The sequence below is a fragment of the Equus caballus genome, chromosome 15 (genome assembly GCF_041296265.1).
Source record: "Equus caballus isolate H_3958 breed thoroughbred chromosome 15, TB-T2T, whole genome shotgun sequence".
Classification (NCBI taxonomy): domain Eukaryota; kingdom Metazoa; phylum Chordata; class Mammalia; order Perissodactyla; family Equidae; genus Equus; species Equus caballus.
Window position 1 is genome coordinate 45,690,491 of NC_091698.1, and position 14,819 is coordinate 45,705,309.

General features: G+C 56.0%; 1 protein-coding gene across 6 annotated transcripts in view; it reads left to right on the top strand.

Annotated features, from left to right (window-relative positions):
- Positions 1-14,819, top strand: part of SFXN5 (sideroflexin 5) — a 108,024-nt gene that overhangs the window by 89,028 nt on the left and 4,177 nt on the right. The gene's annotated exons all lie outside the window — the stretch shown is intronic.

Genomic DNA, 14,819 nt, shown 5'->3' on the forward strand with positions numbered 1-14,819 from the left:
ATGAGGTAGGCCAGGTATGGGGGCCTAGGCCAGGCGGTGCCAGGAACTGGGAAGGCACAGAGGGTGAATGTCATCAGAAGGGCTGTGCAAAGCAGAACCACAGATTCCTGATTTTCAATGGTCCCCATGGCTGCATCGTGAGGCTGGGCTGGAGCTCTGGAGGAGAAGAAGGCATCAGGAGGCTGTGGCGGGCGTCCAGTGAGAGACAATGGTGGCTTGGACCAGGCTGTTGGCAGTGGGCATCGAGAGAAGTGGGTCCTTTAAGAGAGAGTTAGGGGCGAGCCCCGTGGCTGAGTGCTTAAGTTAGCACACTCTGCTTCAGCGGCCCAGGGTTTTGCTGGTTCAGATCCTGGGTGTGGACATGGCACCACTTGTCAGGCCATACTGAGGCAGCATCCCACATGCCACAACTAAAAGGACTCACAACTAAAATATACAGCTATGAACTGGGGGGATTTGGGGAGAAGAAGCAGAAAAAAAAAAGATTGGCAACAGTTGTTAGCTCAGGTGCCAGTCTTAAAAAAAAAAAAGAACACAACATGAGATCTACCCTCTTAACAGATAAAAAAAAAGAGAGAGTTAGAAGGCAGCTTCATAGGGAATTGATGAAGAGCTGCATGTGGTGGGAGGGAAAGGGAGCCGGCAGGGTATGCGCCCGACTTTCTGGTTTTGAACAACCAGGCAGCTGTAAGTCCTACTTAACAAGCTGGAGACACGAGGAGGGGCTGGCTTGAGGGAAGACAGTGTGTTGAGTTGGGTGGACATGTAGGATTTGAGGAGCTGTGGAATGTGTGAATGGAGGTGCCCTGTGGGGAGTTGGCTCTGGGTCTGGAATACAGGAGGGACAAAAGAAGAGGCCACCAGCATAAAAACAGTAATGGAAGCGAGGGCAGTGGGTGGTATCAGCCAGGGAGCATGTGGAGCAAAGAGGCCCTGGGCGGGGGAGGACGGGGGTGTGGTATCCAAGGACGAATGGCCAGGGCAGTAAGGACAGAGCCAGGTGGGGTCAGCGGGTGGTGGGCCATCCACAAGGTCAGACCCTCCTGAGAGGTCGTGGTCCGTGAGGTTGAAGCCTCCGCTGGTGTCTCAGGTGTTGAAGGCAAACCCTGTCCGAGGTGTGGGGCCCAGCTGATGGGTGAGGAGATGGGGCGCAGGCTGACCGCTCAGTCCAGAGGCTGGCGCCAAGGGAAAAGAGAGAAGCAGACCCACAGCTGGAAGGAGATGAGGGATCAAGAGAAGCTTTTATTGGTTTATTTTCCCATTTTTCAATGGGAGAGACTGGAGCTTGTGTAAATGCAACAGGGAAGACACTGGGAGGAAGAGGATGGGGAGAGCAAAGTCCATGAGGCGGGGGGACAGAGCACAGAGGAAGGGATTCAGGGCTTTGCCTTGGCGAGGGGAGAGCCCTCTCCCCCCTTTAGTAGGCAGAGTGCAGGCAGATGCAGTTGGGTGTGGGGTTCGGGGTTGGGGAGGTTCCAGAAGTTGTCCCGATGGCTTCTGAATTCTCATCACTAGCAGAGAGAAAGGAGGGTGGGCAAGGGGGAGGTCAGAAATCTGAGGACTACAGAGAATGTTTGAGACATTCAGAGGGGAGAATGGGAGAGACAGATGACCAAGGAAGTCAGGGAGGCCTGGGGGTGGGTACAGGGGTCAGCAGAGGGGATGGCTGAGGGAGGACATGGATCCATGGGCGTGACCAGGGCTTGTCTACCCAAAGGTGCTGGGGCCGGCTTCGGGAGAGGCCACAGGGTTCACTCAGCGGGTTTTGTGCAGCTAGAGGGGGCATTCAGGAGGTTGGTAGGAGATCAGGAGGAGCTGTGGACCCCCTTGGGATCTTAGCGGGGTTGGGGTGAAGAGGGCAAGTAAGGTGAGTGGGAGAAGCAAGTCTGATGGAGAGGCAGACCCAAGGGGGTCAGAGAATGAACGTGGTATCTGGAGTAACTGAGCTCACGGGAAGATGGAGGCTGTGGCCAGAGACCGGCCTTCTGACTTGTGATTGCAGGACTGACCCTGCTCAGTCCTCCAGAGAGCTGGTGGGAGGGGTGCAGGTTCCTGCAGGGAAGTCAGGAAAGGTGAAAATAAGGGGTCTGGGGTGATGTACCTGGACTATGAGAACTGGGGACCCAGGGTCTTAGAGTAGGAGGTGGTGACCCAGCCTCCAGCCCCAGGTCCTAGGGTGGGGTGAGGGCTAGAGTCTTCTCTCCACTGAGCCCCAGAGTCTTAGAAGGAAACTGTGATGAGTGGGGGCTCCTGTCATGGGGGTCTAGGGCACACTGGGATGGGAAGCCTGGTGTATAGTCTGTGCCAGCAGCCCCCTCAGGTCCATGGGATCCAGCCCTGTCGTGAAGCCAGGGATACCCCTCCCCATCCTCTTCCGCACCCCCCAACCCTGAAAGCTGAACAGCTATTACTCGAGGCCAGGGGACTCCAAATGGAGCCAAGGGCTCCAGGTGACCTGGAAGTTTTAAAGATGGGAGGGAGGGCACTTCGGTGGTCCTCGCATCCCCATCCTGGAAGGGCTTGGCCCAGCGCTCCCCGAAGCTGCTGCACCTCTTTGTACAGTTGGGCTGAGCCCGCATGTCCAGGCGAGGGTCAGAGTGCTCGTGGCACACGGTGTTCAGAAGCCTTCAGTGCTCTCATAGCTCTGCCTCTCTGCCTAGGGGAGGACCCAGGGCAGAGAAACCCCACAGTACAGGATTGGAGACCATCCCCTTGGAAGGATTTTCAAGGTCATCCAGTTTACCACCCATTTCTCTGCTGGAGAAATGGAGGCCTCGAGTAGGCGACGGAGCAGCCCAAAGTCACAGAAGCCAGGTGCTGACATGGAAGGAAAGCCCAGAGGCCCACTTCCCATCCAGAGCTCCCAGGAGATGCTGCATCTGCTTGTTTTGTGGGATTTTCTCTCCTCATTCAACCACTTTCCCTACCCTGAGGCAGGGAAGAGAGGAGGGAGCTGGGGGCCACCCTCTGGTAGAGAAGAGTCTAGGAGTTCTGTGGGTCTTTGGCAGGTGTCCCTCGAGGGCAAATAATGGAGAGATGGCCACCATCCACCCAACCAGGCCTCCGGCCCTGGCTGCAAAGAGGTGGTCTAAGTGGGCAGCCCTGGCCTCACAGAGGTTCCATGTCAAAGTCCAGGCTCCTCTCTTCCCCCGTGCCTGCCTCAAATAGGCATGAAAGTTAGTTCTTCTGGGTGTCTAACCAAAGTCCCTCTCATTGCAACCCAAGCCTCTTTCTCTAGATTGGGAAGAATATAGTCATTGCATACTGTCTGTTCTCTGGGAAAGGAGGGTTAGGACATGGTTTTCAGAGCCCTCTCCTTACCTCCGTCAACCCCAACAGCATGCAGGTGGGCCTGGGCATTATGGGGTATTTTGTGGCCCGTCTGTGACCTACGCCACCAAGACCATCAGCCAATTGGCTGAGAGGACCTCACTCCCCCATCCGTCCTCCCAATTAACTCTCTCTAACGAGGTGCTGCCTCTGTCGTATGGGGATCATGTCTCACATCCCAGAAGCCAGTGGGATTTGCTGCAATAAGTCTAGACTTGCTTGGGCTGACCCAACCTTGCCAAGAGTCACCAAAGTTGTCAACAGGAGTAATTGCTGGAACACTAATTAATTAATTAGGGGACTTGGAGATAGAGTTTAGGAACTGGTTCCTAGAGTGGCTGGCCTGCAGTGATGGGTGTGGGGTTTCCAACCCACTAACCCCAGAGGTTGAGGAAAGAACTTTAATCCCCCTTCAATCCCTGGGAGAGAGTTTTGTCTGCTTTTTTCAAATCAGTATTTCTGCCTACTAAAATGGTGCTAATTTAAAAATGAAAATTACAAATAATAATAATCATAGCTACCGTTTACTAAGCATCTACGCCGCTGGGCAGCATGCTGGGAACTCTGCATATGCCTTGTATTAAATCCTCCTAATGCCCTCCAGTCCCAGGTGTCATTGACCATCAGGGATGTTACCTAGACAGTTAGATGTGTGCAGCTAAGCCTCTCATGACAGATTTTGGCTGGATATCTGGAACTTTTGGTGCATGGGAGGAACTGAAGCCGGGGAAGGGGTGAGGTCACTGTGGGCATCAAGAAAGGGCAGGAGCAGCCAGGGGCAGGGGGAGAACCCCGACCAGGTGGCTTCATGGATGCTGAGGACAAGGGCATTTCAAGGAGGGCGGGGGCAGTGGGAGGTCTCTGCAAGTGAACTGCTGCAGGGGGACTAGAAGGAGTTGACAAGACTTGGCAACCGGGTGTTGTAGCGAGGCAAGGCAGTCTAGGAGGCAAAATGGTAGTTAGGTTTCTCTCTTTGTTCAGAGAAGTGAGTTCAGGGATGGGAAACCATTGGAGAACAGCAAAGAAAGCTGTATTCACTGGGTATTCTGTGAGTTGAAGGTTGGGAGCCTGGAGAAAGGGCAGCGATGGGGAGGGAGTGCACATTGCCCAGAGTGAAAAGGCATGGCCCCCTTGGTCCAGTAAGTAGAGGGGCCTGGTTGGCTGTGGTGGGCAAATGGGGGTCCAGAATATGACAGTCCTATGAGGTAGGCACCAATATTATTCCGTCTTTACAAATGAGGAAACTGAGGCACATCAAGGTTCAGTACCTTGCCCAAGGTCCAAAGTTGGTAATGATGGAGTGGGCTCTGTAGCCACAGAAGGATCCCATAGCCCTCCACAGCCCACCCCCACCTCACTATAAAATGAGCTCCAGATGGCTCCTCGCTCATTTATCAGTAGGAACATTCCAGCCCTCCTACCCTTCATGGGAATTCACATCCACATTCAAGGGACATTTTGGAGTAGGTGTTTGTGCCTTTGTCTGTAACCCAGAGCTTGGGGGACAGGGGTTGTCTAGTGGGCCAGCAGGTGGGGCGGGGAACCTCCTGAGGAACTTGGGTGTGACGACGGGGGCACAAGGTATGGCCTCCTTTCTGGGCCTCAGTCCATCACCATGCAGGGAGCATGGGGTCTGCCCAGGTGAAGCCTGTGACCTGCAGGTCAAGGCTGTGGGGCATTGGCTAAGGCCGGCTTAGCCAGGCCGTGCCCAGGCATGGACGGGCCCTTCTGCACCCAGAATCTGTTCCCCACCCCACAGACACTGGGGTGCTTTCCCCTTCTTCTTTTAACTGGGAGGCTCCAGTCATAGCCCCCTGGTCTCAGGGAGCCTCCATTCTAGTGGGACAGACGGAAACCCAATAAACAAGAAATGTCAAGTGATGGTGTAGTTATGATGAAAATAAAGCAGAAGGCTGTGCCAGAGCTTGCCCGGGGTGACTCGAGGTCAGGCGGGTTGTGGAGGCCTCCGTGGCATGGCGGGGCCTGATTTGTGGTGGCCTTTCTGGCCCTGCCCACTCTGGAGATTGGGGCTCCGGGGTCCAGGCAAATGTAGTCATCTCAGTCCTCTCCCAGGCACACATGAGCGTGTGCGCATGCACACACACACACACACACACACACACACACACACACACACGCACATGCTAGTGCCTTAGCTCCCGCGAAGGAGATGCCCTGGGTCCAGTTTCCGGGCCCATGGGCTTGGCTGCCACAAGAGGCTGGACCGGGGGTGGTGAATGTCCCTCCAACTCCGACAGCCGGTGTTCCCCACCTGGGAGCACTTCCAATCCCGTTTAATGAACCTCATGCCTCCCAGAGCAAGAAGCAGTACCTTGGCCAAAACCCCCTCCTGCGTCCCTGCCTGTTTCTGTCTCTGTCTGTCTTTGTGCCCCTTTCTCCCTTTCCCCATTCCTCTCGGGCTCTCCCCTCCCCACCCCATTCCTCTCTCTTTCCACCCCCGACTGTTCCCCCGGGAGCTCGGGGGCTGGGGACAGGGCTGCACGTACAAGCCGGAGCCATTGTTCGACAATCTGTTTTTGTCTTCATCTTGTTGGCAGGCGGCAGGAGAGGAGCAAAAGGTTAATGAGGCACTGTGCAGCGGGATTACCGCGTGAACGGGCGAGCGGCGGGCGGGCGAGCCAGCCGTGGTGACAGGGAACTAATTAGAAGCAGTTTAACAGGAGGAAAAAGTGAAATCTCCTCTTCACCAACTGTCAATAATTAGCTGATTTGGTGAGGTTGAAATGTGTCCACAGGAAAAGGTGGGGCTTTTCTGTGGATGAGTGAGTCTCGGGGGATTGGGGACCACTGGGGGCTCTGCCCTGTCCTTAGGTAGGATTGGGGCCAAGGTTCCCCCATGTCCCCCAGGCCTGCCCTCCTCCACTCTGGCTGCCATCCCTCAGCCTCAACTATCCGTATGACCTTGGTCTTAACCTGAGAGACCTCTGTTTCCCCAGCCATAAGATAAGGTGTTGAAACTAAGTTTCTTCCTGGCTCTGCCCATTAGGCTTCTGGAAGTGACACCATGAGACAGGGCCCTGGTACCAGAGTCAGGGGAGCTGACAGCAGACTGTGTGACCTTAAGTCAGAAGCTGACCCTCGGGTGTCTCATCTGCAGCATGGGTGTGCCCTCTGAGGGCCACCTTCTGGGGCCAGGCACGGCTTGAGAATGGTGCTGAATCACAATGGGCAGAGCCTAGCCTTCCTCGGAACATGCCTTGCAGCCCCCAGACCCTCACTCTCCCCTTCTGGCCTCCCAGGATCACTAGGGGCTGAGGTGAGAGCACAGGAAAGACCCTCTGGCTGGGCTGCTGGTGGAGGAGAGAGCCCTGGGCTGCTTCTGTAGGGCTGGGGGATCTCCAAGTGTATACGGCTCTGTTCCCTGCACCAGCTCTGCAGGGGCCGAGTGGGGACAAGGAGTCAGGTTCACTAGCAGCAGGGTTGCATCCTGTTGGGCCTGTTTTCCCTGTTGGCCTACCCTGCAGTTGACTGTCAGTTGTAGGTCTCTTGGGCCCTGCGCTTTGGCCTTCCCTGACACCTCAGCAGGATACCCTCTCCCAACCCTCCCTCTGCCCCTCCAGCTTCTGCCAAACACCTTGACTGGGAGAAGAGACATCATCAGAGCCCCCCGGCTTCCTGCTCAGAGCCTCCCATGTCAGCCCTGCCAACCCACCTCCAACTCTCCCTCTCACCTCAGCCCTGGAGGGTCCAGGCACTGAGGGCGTGTTCTGAGGAAGGCTGAGGCCCTCCTTATGTCCCCACGCCACTCACAAGCCGCGCCCCACCCTGGTCCCAGAGGGTGGCTCTTAGGGCCCACACCCATGCTGTAACTGAGGTACCTGAGGGTCAAGCTCAGTCACCCCACTTCTCACTCCCTGACTCCCAGCCCCCGCTGCTCCCCCTTCCAGCTCTCAGAGTTAAGGAACAGAGAGGCATGCCCTCCCTCCCTGGGAAAAGAATGTGGGTACCCCCAGTGGGTGCCAGAACCTCCACCATCCATCTCCTCATCACCAGCCCTGAGGAAAATGGTGGTTTTGATGAACCAGCTTGGCTGGGAGCTGTGACACCCTGGAAGCAAATGTCTCCCCTAGCTTGCCTCTCTTTCTCTGAGAAAGCATTTGAATGAGCTCAGGTCTACATTCGACCTGTTCTAGAAATGACCCTTCCCCAAGGAAGTCCTCCCTGATGAGCTCCACCAGGATCTGTCTCATCTCACACATGGAGACTCTGGTGGTGTGTGTTTCCTGGGTCCCATCTCCCTCCTGGGGACAACAGTCTTTTCTCCCTCTCTCAACACATAGGGTGTCCCTCAGGCTGAGAACTGGCGCTCTTTCTCAACACCTAATACAGAGCATGGCTCACCTGGACTCGCCTTGACTTCGTGGGTCTCCTGCTTCTCCTGTTCTTCCAGGGCTGACGTGAGGCCAGAGACAACGACTAGGGGACATTGTGTCCCTTCTGAGTCCACAGGCGTTCACCATCTCCCCGAGCAGGGCCTCCTCCCCTCCCATCTGACATCCATCTCCTGCTTTGCTTAGAGATGTTTGTTTGGGGTTTTTCTCATTCACTGGTTTAAGCAGCCCCTACTGGACTCCGAAGCGGGCTATTTTTACTGTCAGAAATCTGCCGCCTCCCCGCCCGCTGCTTTCTTGGAGTTTGCCCACAGGACCCCCCAGGAGGGACGGATGGGAATGGCAAAGCCACTCGGAGCCCAGGAACGCCAACGCCACCTGTCATGTTGCCTGTTCCCCACACCCCCACCCCAAACCTGTGCGTGCACACGGGCCCACGCATGAGCACACGCACGAACACGCACACACGTGCCCCAGCGGCAGGCCTCCGCAGGGCCGCCTCTCAGCCTGTCCCTCCCCGGTTCTTTCTAGGGCTTTCTAGAACACCTAGCTGAATTCAGGACAGGGAGGGAGGAGGCGTGGTTGTGCAGAGCTTCTGTTGAGAGGATTAAAGCCATCAATATGTGCGAAGTGTTTAGAACACAGCAAAGGCTCAGCCTCCGAGCTATGAGGAGACCCGAGCGAGCAGGACCAGGCCTGGGCACTGGGATGACCCCGGAGTCCTGCCTTCTTTCTGCAAATTGCACAAGTTTTCTAAGCCTCCAAAGGGTTCTCCCATCCATTTCTTGATACTATCCTCACTCCAGCCCCAGGAGGTAGAAAATCTTCCCACTGTACATATGGGGAAACTGAGGCCCAAAGGCTGTGAAGATGAAGGACAGAGAATGATTCTGAGATTGGTCCACCAGAGGGCACCCAGGAACAGTGCACAGCTCCAAAATGGGGAGGGGGCCTGAGCATCCACCGGGTGCACATCGCACAGGGGAGGAGGAAAAGTATCAAACAGGATGCCTGCACTTGGAGAGCTTCAGTTCAGTTTGATTCAGCCATTGTTGAGGACCGACTGTGCACAAGCCATGGGGATACTGCCTCAGAGACTCACATGGGTGGGGTGGGGGATGGCCGTATTCACGGATAGTGTACAAACTGGCCTGTGACTGGGGATGTGCTGGAGATGGAAATAAGTGCCAGGGGTGCCAGAGGTGGCACCAGTGGATTTAGTCTGAGAAGATCAGGGGAGGCTTCCTGGAGGAGGCAGCCTTAGAGGATTAGGATATAGCTGGATTTAGACCTCAAAGCCTAAACATACAACATACTGGAAATCGAGAGCAGCTGATGGATGAGCAACCTGGAGAGGGTCCCAGAAGACCTTGAATGTCCAGCCAAGAAGTCTGACATTCACTGGGAAGGCAGTGGGAGCCCAGAGCCACCACCAGAGGCCTAGCCCAGGAGTCCAGGCTCAGGCCTCAGCTGCTCCTCAGCCCTGGCCTAACACCCCTGCCCTCTAGGATACTCAGGATAGCTTCCCCAAAGACGGAGCCCGGAGTTGTGTGTCTGAGCAGGACCCGAGGCCTGCCCGGCCTTGGTGAGACAGGGTGGGATGTGGCTGCCTGGGAGGTAAGCTGGTTCCTGGCCTGGCAGAGGCCTCAGGCACACAGGATCAGCCAGGTGCTGGCATGGGCATTGGACCCTGCATCAGTGTCGCCACCACCTGTGGACCGTCAGAGGCCCAGATCCCTGACCAGGAGCAGGAGGCAGCTTTGAGCCGTGTCACAGGGTCACGCTGAACACCCTACCCCCCAGCCCTGCGCCTTTGAAAAGGAGGCGGAAAAGACACGAGAAGAAAGGCAAGGAGGAGGAAGGTCTTTGTAGTGGGTAAAAGCCCCTGAGAAGGGGGCACAGGCCGGGATCCAGTTTCCTGTTTACGTCTCGGCACCTTAGCTCCAGGTTCAAATATGTAAACTATCCGCCCGGTCTGGCTGCAGGTGTGTGTGCTCCCGAGGCTGCAGAGGCAGAGGTGGCCCCAAATGCATTCCTGACCCTGGCCCCACACCCAGGATGAGCCAGGAGACAGGCAAATAGCTCAGGGTTAACCCTTCCTGCGCCACGAAGGAAGGCTGTCAGGCTGTTCTAGGGGACCGTGGGGCCAGCCGGGCATTGGGGTGCTCAGGGGAGGCTAGGGGGGACCAGACATGGTGCTTCGTGTTTGCTGCCTCTGACCTTAGATGTAACTGGAAGTCTGGGGGTATCTGCTGCTGGGGGCAGCAGGGTCTGGCTGTGTCTGGAGGGTGGGGTTGGGTCTCTGATATTGGGGCAGGATACAGATGAGGCTGTCTGGACCCTGGGTGGAAGTTCTGTCCCAAGTCAAGGAATGCGAGCAGAGTAACGCTGCTTGTCTCATGGCAGGGTGGGCCTGTTCCTAGCAGGCCCACGTCTTCCTGGCACCTCAGTTCTGGGGCTGGGGGGTACCATCAGCCAGTGCTGATTCCTTGCTGGTGCCTGCAGCCCCACCCTCTAAGGTTCTGGCTCCCCATTGCAGACACCGCCTCCCTGGAGGGCTCCTGCTGACTGGCTATCAGTTGCCTGGGGAGGAGTCCACCAGAGGAAAGGAGGGACCCACAGGTTCCTGCCTGCCCTCCGCTGGCAGCCTGGGGCTAGGTCACCCCTTCTGGCTGCGGCCACTCCTTGCCCAGCCCCATTTCTCCTTGTCAACTTCTCCCCAGAGGAGGCCACTCAGAGCTCGTCTGTGGTCAGAACCAAGCCCCTGTCCTCAGCCCACTCCCCTGGGGCTCTAGCCTTTACTGAGCTGGTGCTGGTGGCCCTCCTTGCTGCACCCACTCCTCTCGCCGGGCCTTGGCCCTCCCTCCCTCCACAACCCACCTGTGAGCCTCTGTGGCCACCACACCATTCTGATGCCGACATGGCACATAAAGCCCACTTCTGCTTCTTACTCATCAGCCCCCCAAACAGCAGGGTGACCCCAAGAGAACAGCACAGCATTTTGTCCCTACCTCTGAGAACCTGGAGCTGGTTAGGGCAGATGCAGGGCACTCCACTGGCCTCACTCAGTACCTGAGTCACATTCATTTACCAGCAGGGCCCTGGATGTGCTTTCCGAGGAGGACACTTGGCCCCCCACACCTCAGAGAGGTGATCTTCAAGGGAGAGGCAGCCCAGGAGTCCCCACCCCAGCCTCCCTTGCTGAGCCCAGTGATAAGGACCCCCAACAGTCCTGACACCCGTGAGACCTCAAGATGGTGGGCCATTTGCCCAACCTCCAGCCATGGCCAGAGAGCTGGTGGGGTCTTACCCAACGGCCAGTTGAATTGGCTCAGGACAGAAGTGAGAGGCTGTGACTGGGGTCAGCACTAAGTGGGAGTTAGGAAATCTGGACCCCGGAGGCCACCAAATTCCATTGCCAAGACCAAAGCCTTTCATCCCTCACTAGGACCACTCAGAAAACTGTCTGCCTGGTGTCCATGCTGCCTGGTGTCTGTGGCTCCCTCTGTCACTGCTTCCACTCCTTGGGCTGATACCCCAAGGCCGCCGTCATGGGCTTGTTCCCTATACCCGCCCCTCCAATGTGCCTGTTCCCCAGGCCTGGCACCCTCCCCTTCCATCTGCTCTCCTGGGCAAGCTCCTCCACTCCGGGGGCTCTGGCTGTGCTCACACACCCCGGCCTCACTCTCTTGCCCATACACCTGCCCAGAGCTCCAGAACCTGGGACCTGTCTGCCTTCCAGACCTCTCCACCTGGGGGACCCGATATGGCCAAACCTGAGCCCATCACCCTCCCGCCCTGACCTGTCCCCCTCCCATCTTTCCTGCCTCTGAGAATGGCGTCACCAGCCACCCCAGCTCCTGAGCTAGAATTAGGAGTCATCCAACACACAGTCATCCTCGACACCTCCCTCTCACCCCCACACGGGATTGGTCATCAACTCCTGTGGATTTCATCTTCAGAAAGGATCCCCAGCACATGCTTCTCTCAGTCTGGATCATGGCCTGCTCCTGCTCAGAATCCTTCAATGGCTCCCCATTGCCCTCCGATAAAATGCTGACACCTTATGGCCTACAAGGGCCTGGTTTTCCCAGCCCCCTTTCCTGCCACATTCCCAGTCTGCCCAACATCGCCCCCACCCAACGGGCTATGCTGGCCAGCTAATGCTTTTCCCTTTGCCCGCCAAGCTTTCTTGCCCTCTTTTATGAAAATCCTCCATTTTCCACCTCCTCCGAGAAGTCCTCCTTCCTTATTCTTTCATCAATACATGGAAACGCCCACCCCCTCCCCAGTTTCCATGGCACTCTGTCTCTCTGGGATCCATCTGCTTTCATGTCTGACTCCTCCCCTAGACTTCAAGCTTCTCAAGGGCATGGGCTAGTCTTGTGCATCTTTGTGTGCCCAGCCTTGGTGTATGGAGTTGGCAGCCATAAACATCTGCTGACTTGAGGGCCTATCGAATTGAAATGAAAGGAAAAGCCTTGAATGCCAGCTCTGTCCCCAAGCCCCTGCTTTGGAGGGCCTTGACCACCTCCCCCTGGAGCCTTCCCATTGCCCGCATCTCCCCCAGGCGTCCCTCCTACCTGCAGCCCTCAGCGCAGTGGGGAGCCTGGGGGGACCTGGGTCTGTGACAACCCCCACAGCGAGGGCAAGGCCTCGGTCTCCCCCCGGACGAGCGCTCTCCAGGGAGTGGACCAAGTGGGCCGTGGCCCTGGCCCGTGGTCCTCCACCGTGGTGGTGAGCAGCCCTGCCGATTTTAATGCGGGCCTCAGTGCTTCAGTGAAAGCCGGCATGGGAAGTTGCTAATAATGGCACTAAAATAAAATATGCTACATCTGTTATGGGTAGCAGAACAAAATTAGCTGCTCACACCTCTGACATCCAAGATGTCTTAACTTAAAATACTCCTTGGCTTACTTTACATCATTTACTGATTATATTTAAAAGAAATACAATTTTGCAATTACTGTTCTTTCCAGCGTGATATCTATGCATCATTTTCCTTTTATGTTTATATATTTCTCCTTCATTAGTGCAGTCTGAAGGGTGATTAGGATTCTTCAAACATTTTACAGAGGTTAAACGTTGATTAAGATTTAATTATTACTGTAAATAGCTTGGAATGACATATGGTGCAAAAGCCTGACATATGTGCATTTGAATAAATGAAGTGCTATTTCCCAGGATGCCTCAGTAGCTGTTTAACAGCTTTCCCGAAGGGTTATGTTACACCTCATGGTAAGATTGCTGGGATGTTATATTTTGTTGGTTTTTGCAGCTGAAAGCTAAGAACAGTTTTCCAGTTTTTTAAAAACATTGAATATTTTAAATACCTAAATTGTTTTGCACAAATTTTTGCTAATTTGTCTAACTAGGTTAAACATTTTCAAAAGCATTTAGATTTTTAAGCGTGGGTGCTGTGCATTGTGTCAGTGGCAGCGTGGGGACGAGGGGAGCTGGTGGGGTGGAGGGGACTCGGAGGCCGGCAGGGGTGGGGAGGGAGGAGGCAGTTTGAGGAGAGGGGGTGGGGAAGAGGCCCAGGCCCTGAGCCTAGCTCTTGTCTCTTTGGCCCTCTCAAGTGGCAGAGCCTGGGTATTGGGTTACCAGGGACTGCAGAGGCAGGGTCCCCCTTCTCCAGGAACTCCGCCATGCCCACCAGCGCTGGTCCACACCGAATTCCCTCTTGTCTGGCCTGTGGCGTGCATGGCCTGGGCATGACTGAGTTCTTCTAAGGCAGGGGCTGGTCTGTGGTACCTTCTGCCTGCTCCCCAGGGTTGCCATGTTTTGACATCCAGCAGGTACCTGGGGACCAAGTTCAGCTGAGCTGAGTTACAAAGGCCTGGTGCTTCCTTGACTCTGCCCAGGGCCCTGTCAGGCTGGGGCGCCCCCCACGAAGGGGCTCAGGCATCCTCACTGGCTTAGTCCCTGGAGCTGCAGACCAACATCTGGGCTGCTGTGGAGCCTCCAGGGGGACCCTGTCCTCCCAGTGCCTTCTGCCTCTCTTTGTTCCACTCATTTATTCAATGCTTACTGAATACCTACTGGGTACCCATCACTCGGCCTCGAGGAGGCCGGGAGAAGCAAGATCACACACTGCATTCCTGCCTCACGGAGCTTGCAATCTAATGTGGAGAGTGGGGAGATGTGTGAACGGTCAACCTCAAAACCACGTGATACGACTCAGATTGAAGAAGGGCAGGGAGCTGCGGGGGCCTGAAGAGGTGGCCACACCCAGGCTGGATGAGGGAAGATGTCCAAAGCTGAGGCACAGAAGATAAGCCGAAGTCCAGGGAAATCCGGGTCAGGGAGGAGGAGAGGAAGTGGCAGAGGGGCCAGCTCAGGCAGACTCAGGGTGGGACCAGCTCAGTGTCTCTGAGGCCCTGAAATAAGTAGGTGTGCCGTATCTCCAGTCCAAGGAGCAGGGTGGTGAAAGTTGGCAGGGGCGGGATGGCGCACAGGTCTGGACTGGGTCCCTGAGGGCAGTGGGGCCCTGAGCCAGTTTGTAACAAAGAGGGGCATGACCACACTTGTGGTTGAGAAGGCTCGCACTGGCTGCGTTGGGGGATGGACTGGAGTAGGTGAGACTTGAGGGGAGGGAAGGAAAGAGGAGGCAAGGAGGCCCCAGGGTCTCTGGCGCGAGCGCCATTGGGTGGCACTGTGGGAGCCTGCTTAGGGCAGTGGGAGATGGTGAATTCAGTTCCATTTTCGATGGGTTCAAGTGCCTGTAAGACATCCATGGAAAAGTCTAGCAGGCAGTCAGCTGTGAGCCCAGGGCTCAGGGGAAAATGTAGCTGGAAACTCCTCAGATCTGAGAGTCACCAGGAGGGTTGAGTCACCCAGGGGTGTGTGCAAGGAAGAGAGCCCAGCTAGACCAGGCCCCGTGGACCTGAGAAGTGTCCGGCGGATGTTACAAAAAAGGAGCCAACAGTGCCCCTGGAGAGAAAGATTTTCATGGAGTGTAGTGGGAAGAGAAGCCAGATTTGCTGTGGGTTGAAGAGTCAGTGGGAGTGAGGAGGTGGAGATGGCCAGTGTAGACAACGCCTTAAAAAAACTTGGATGTTGGGGAGGAGAGAGACCAAGCGGTAACTGGTGCGGGACGTGGGGTTAACGGGAATTTTCTCAGATGGGAGGTTCTTG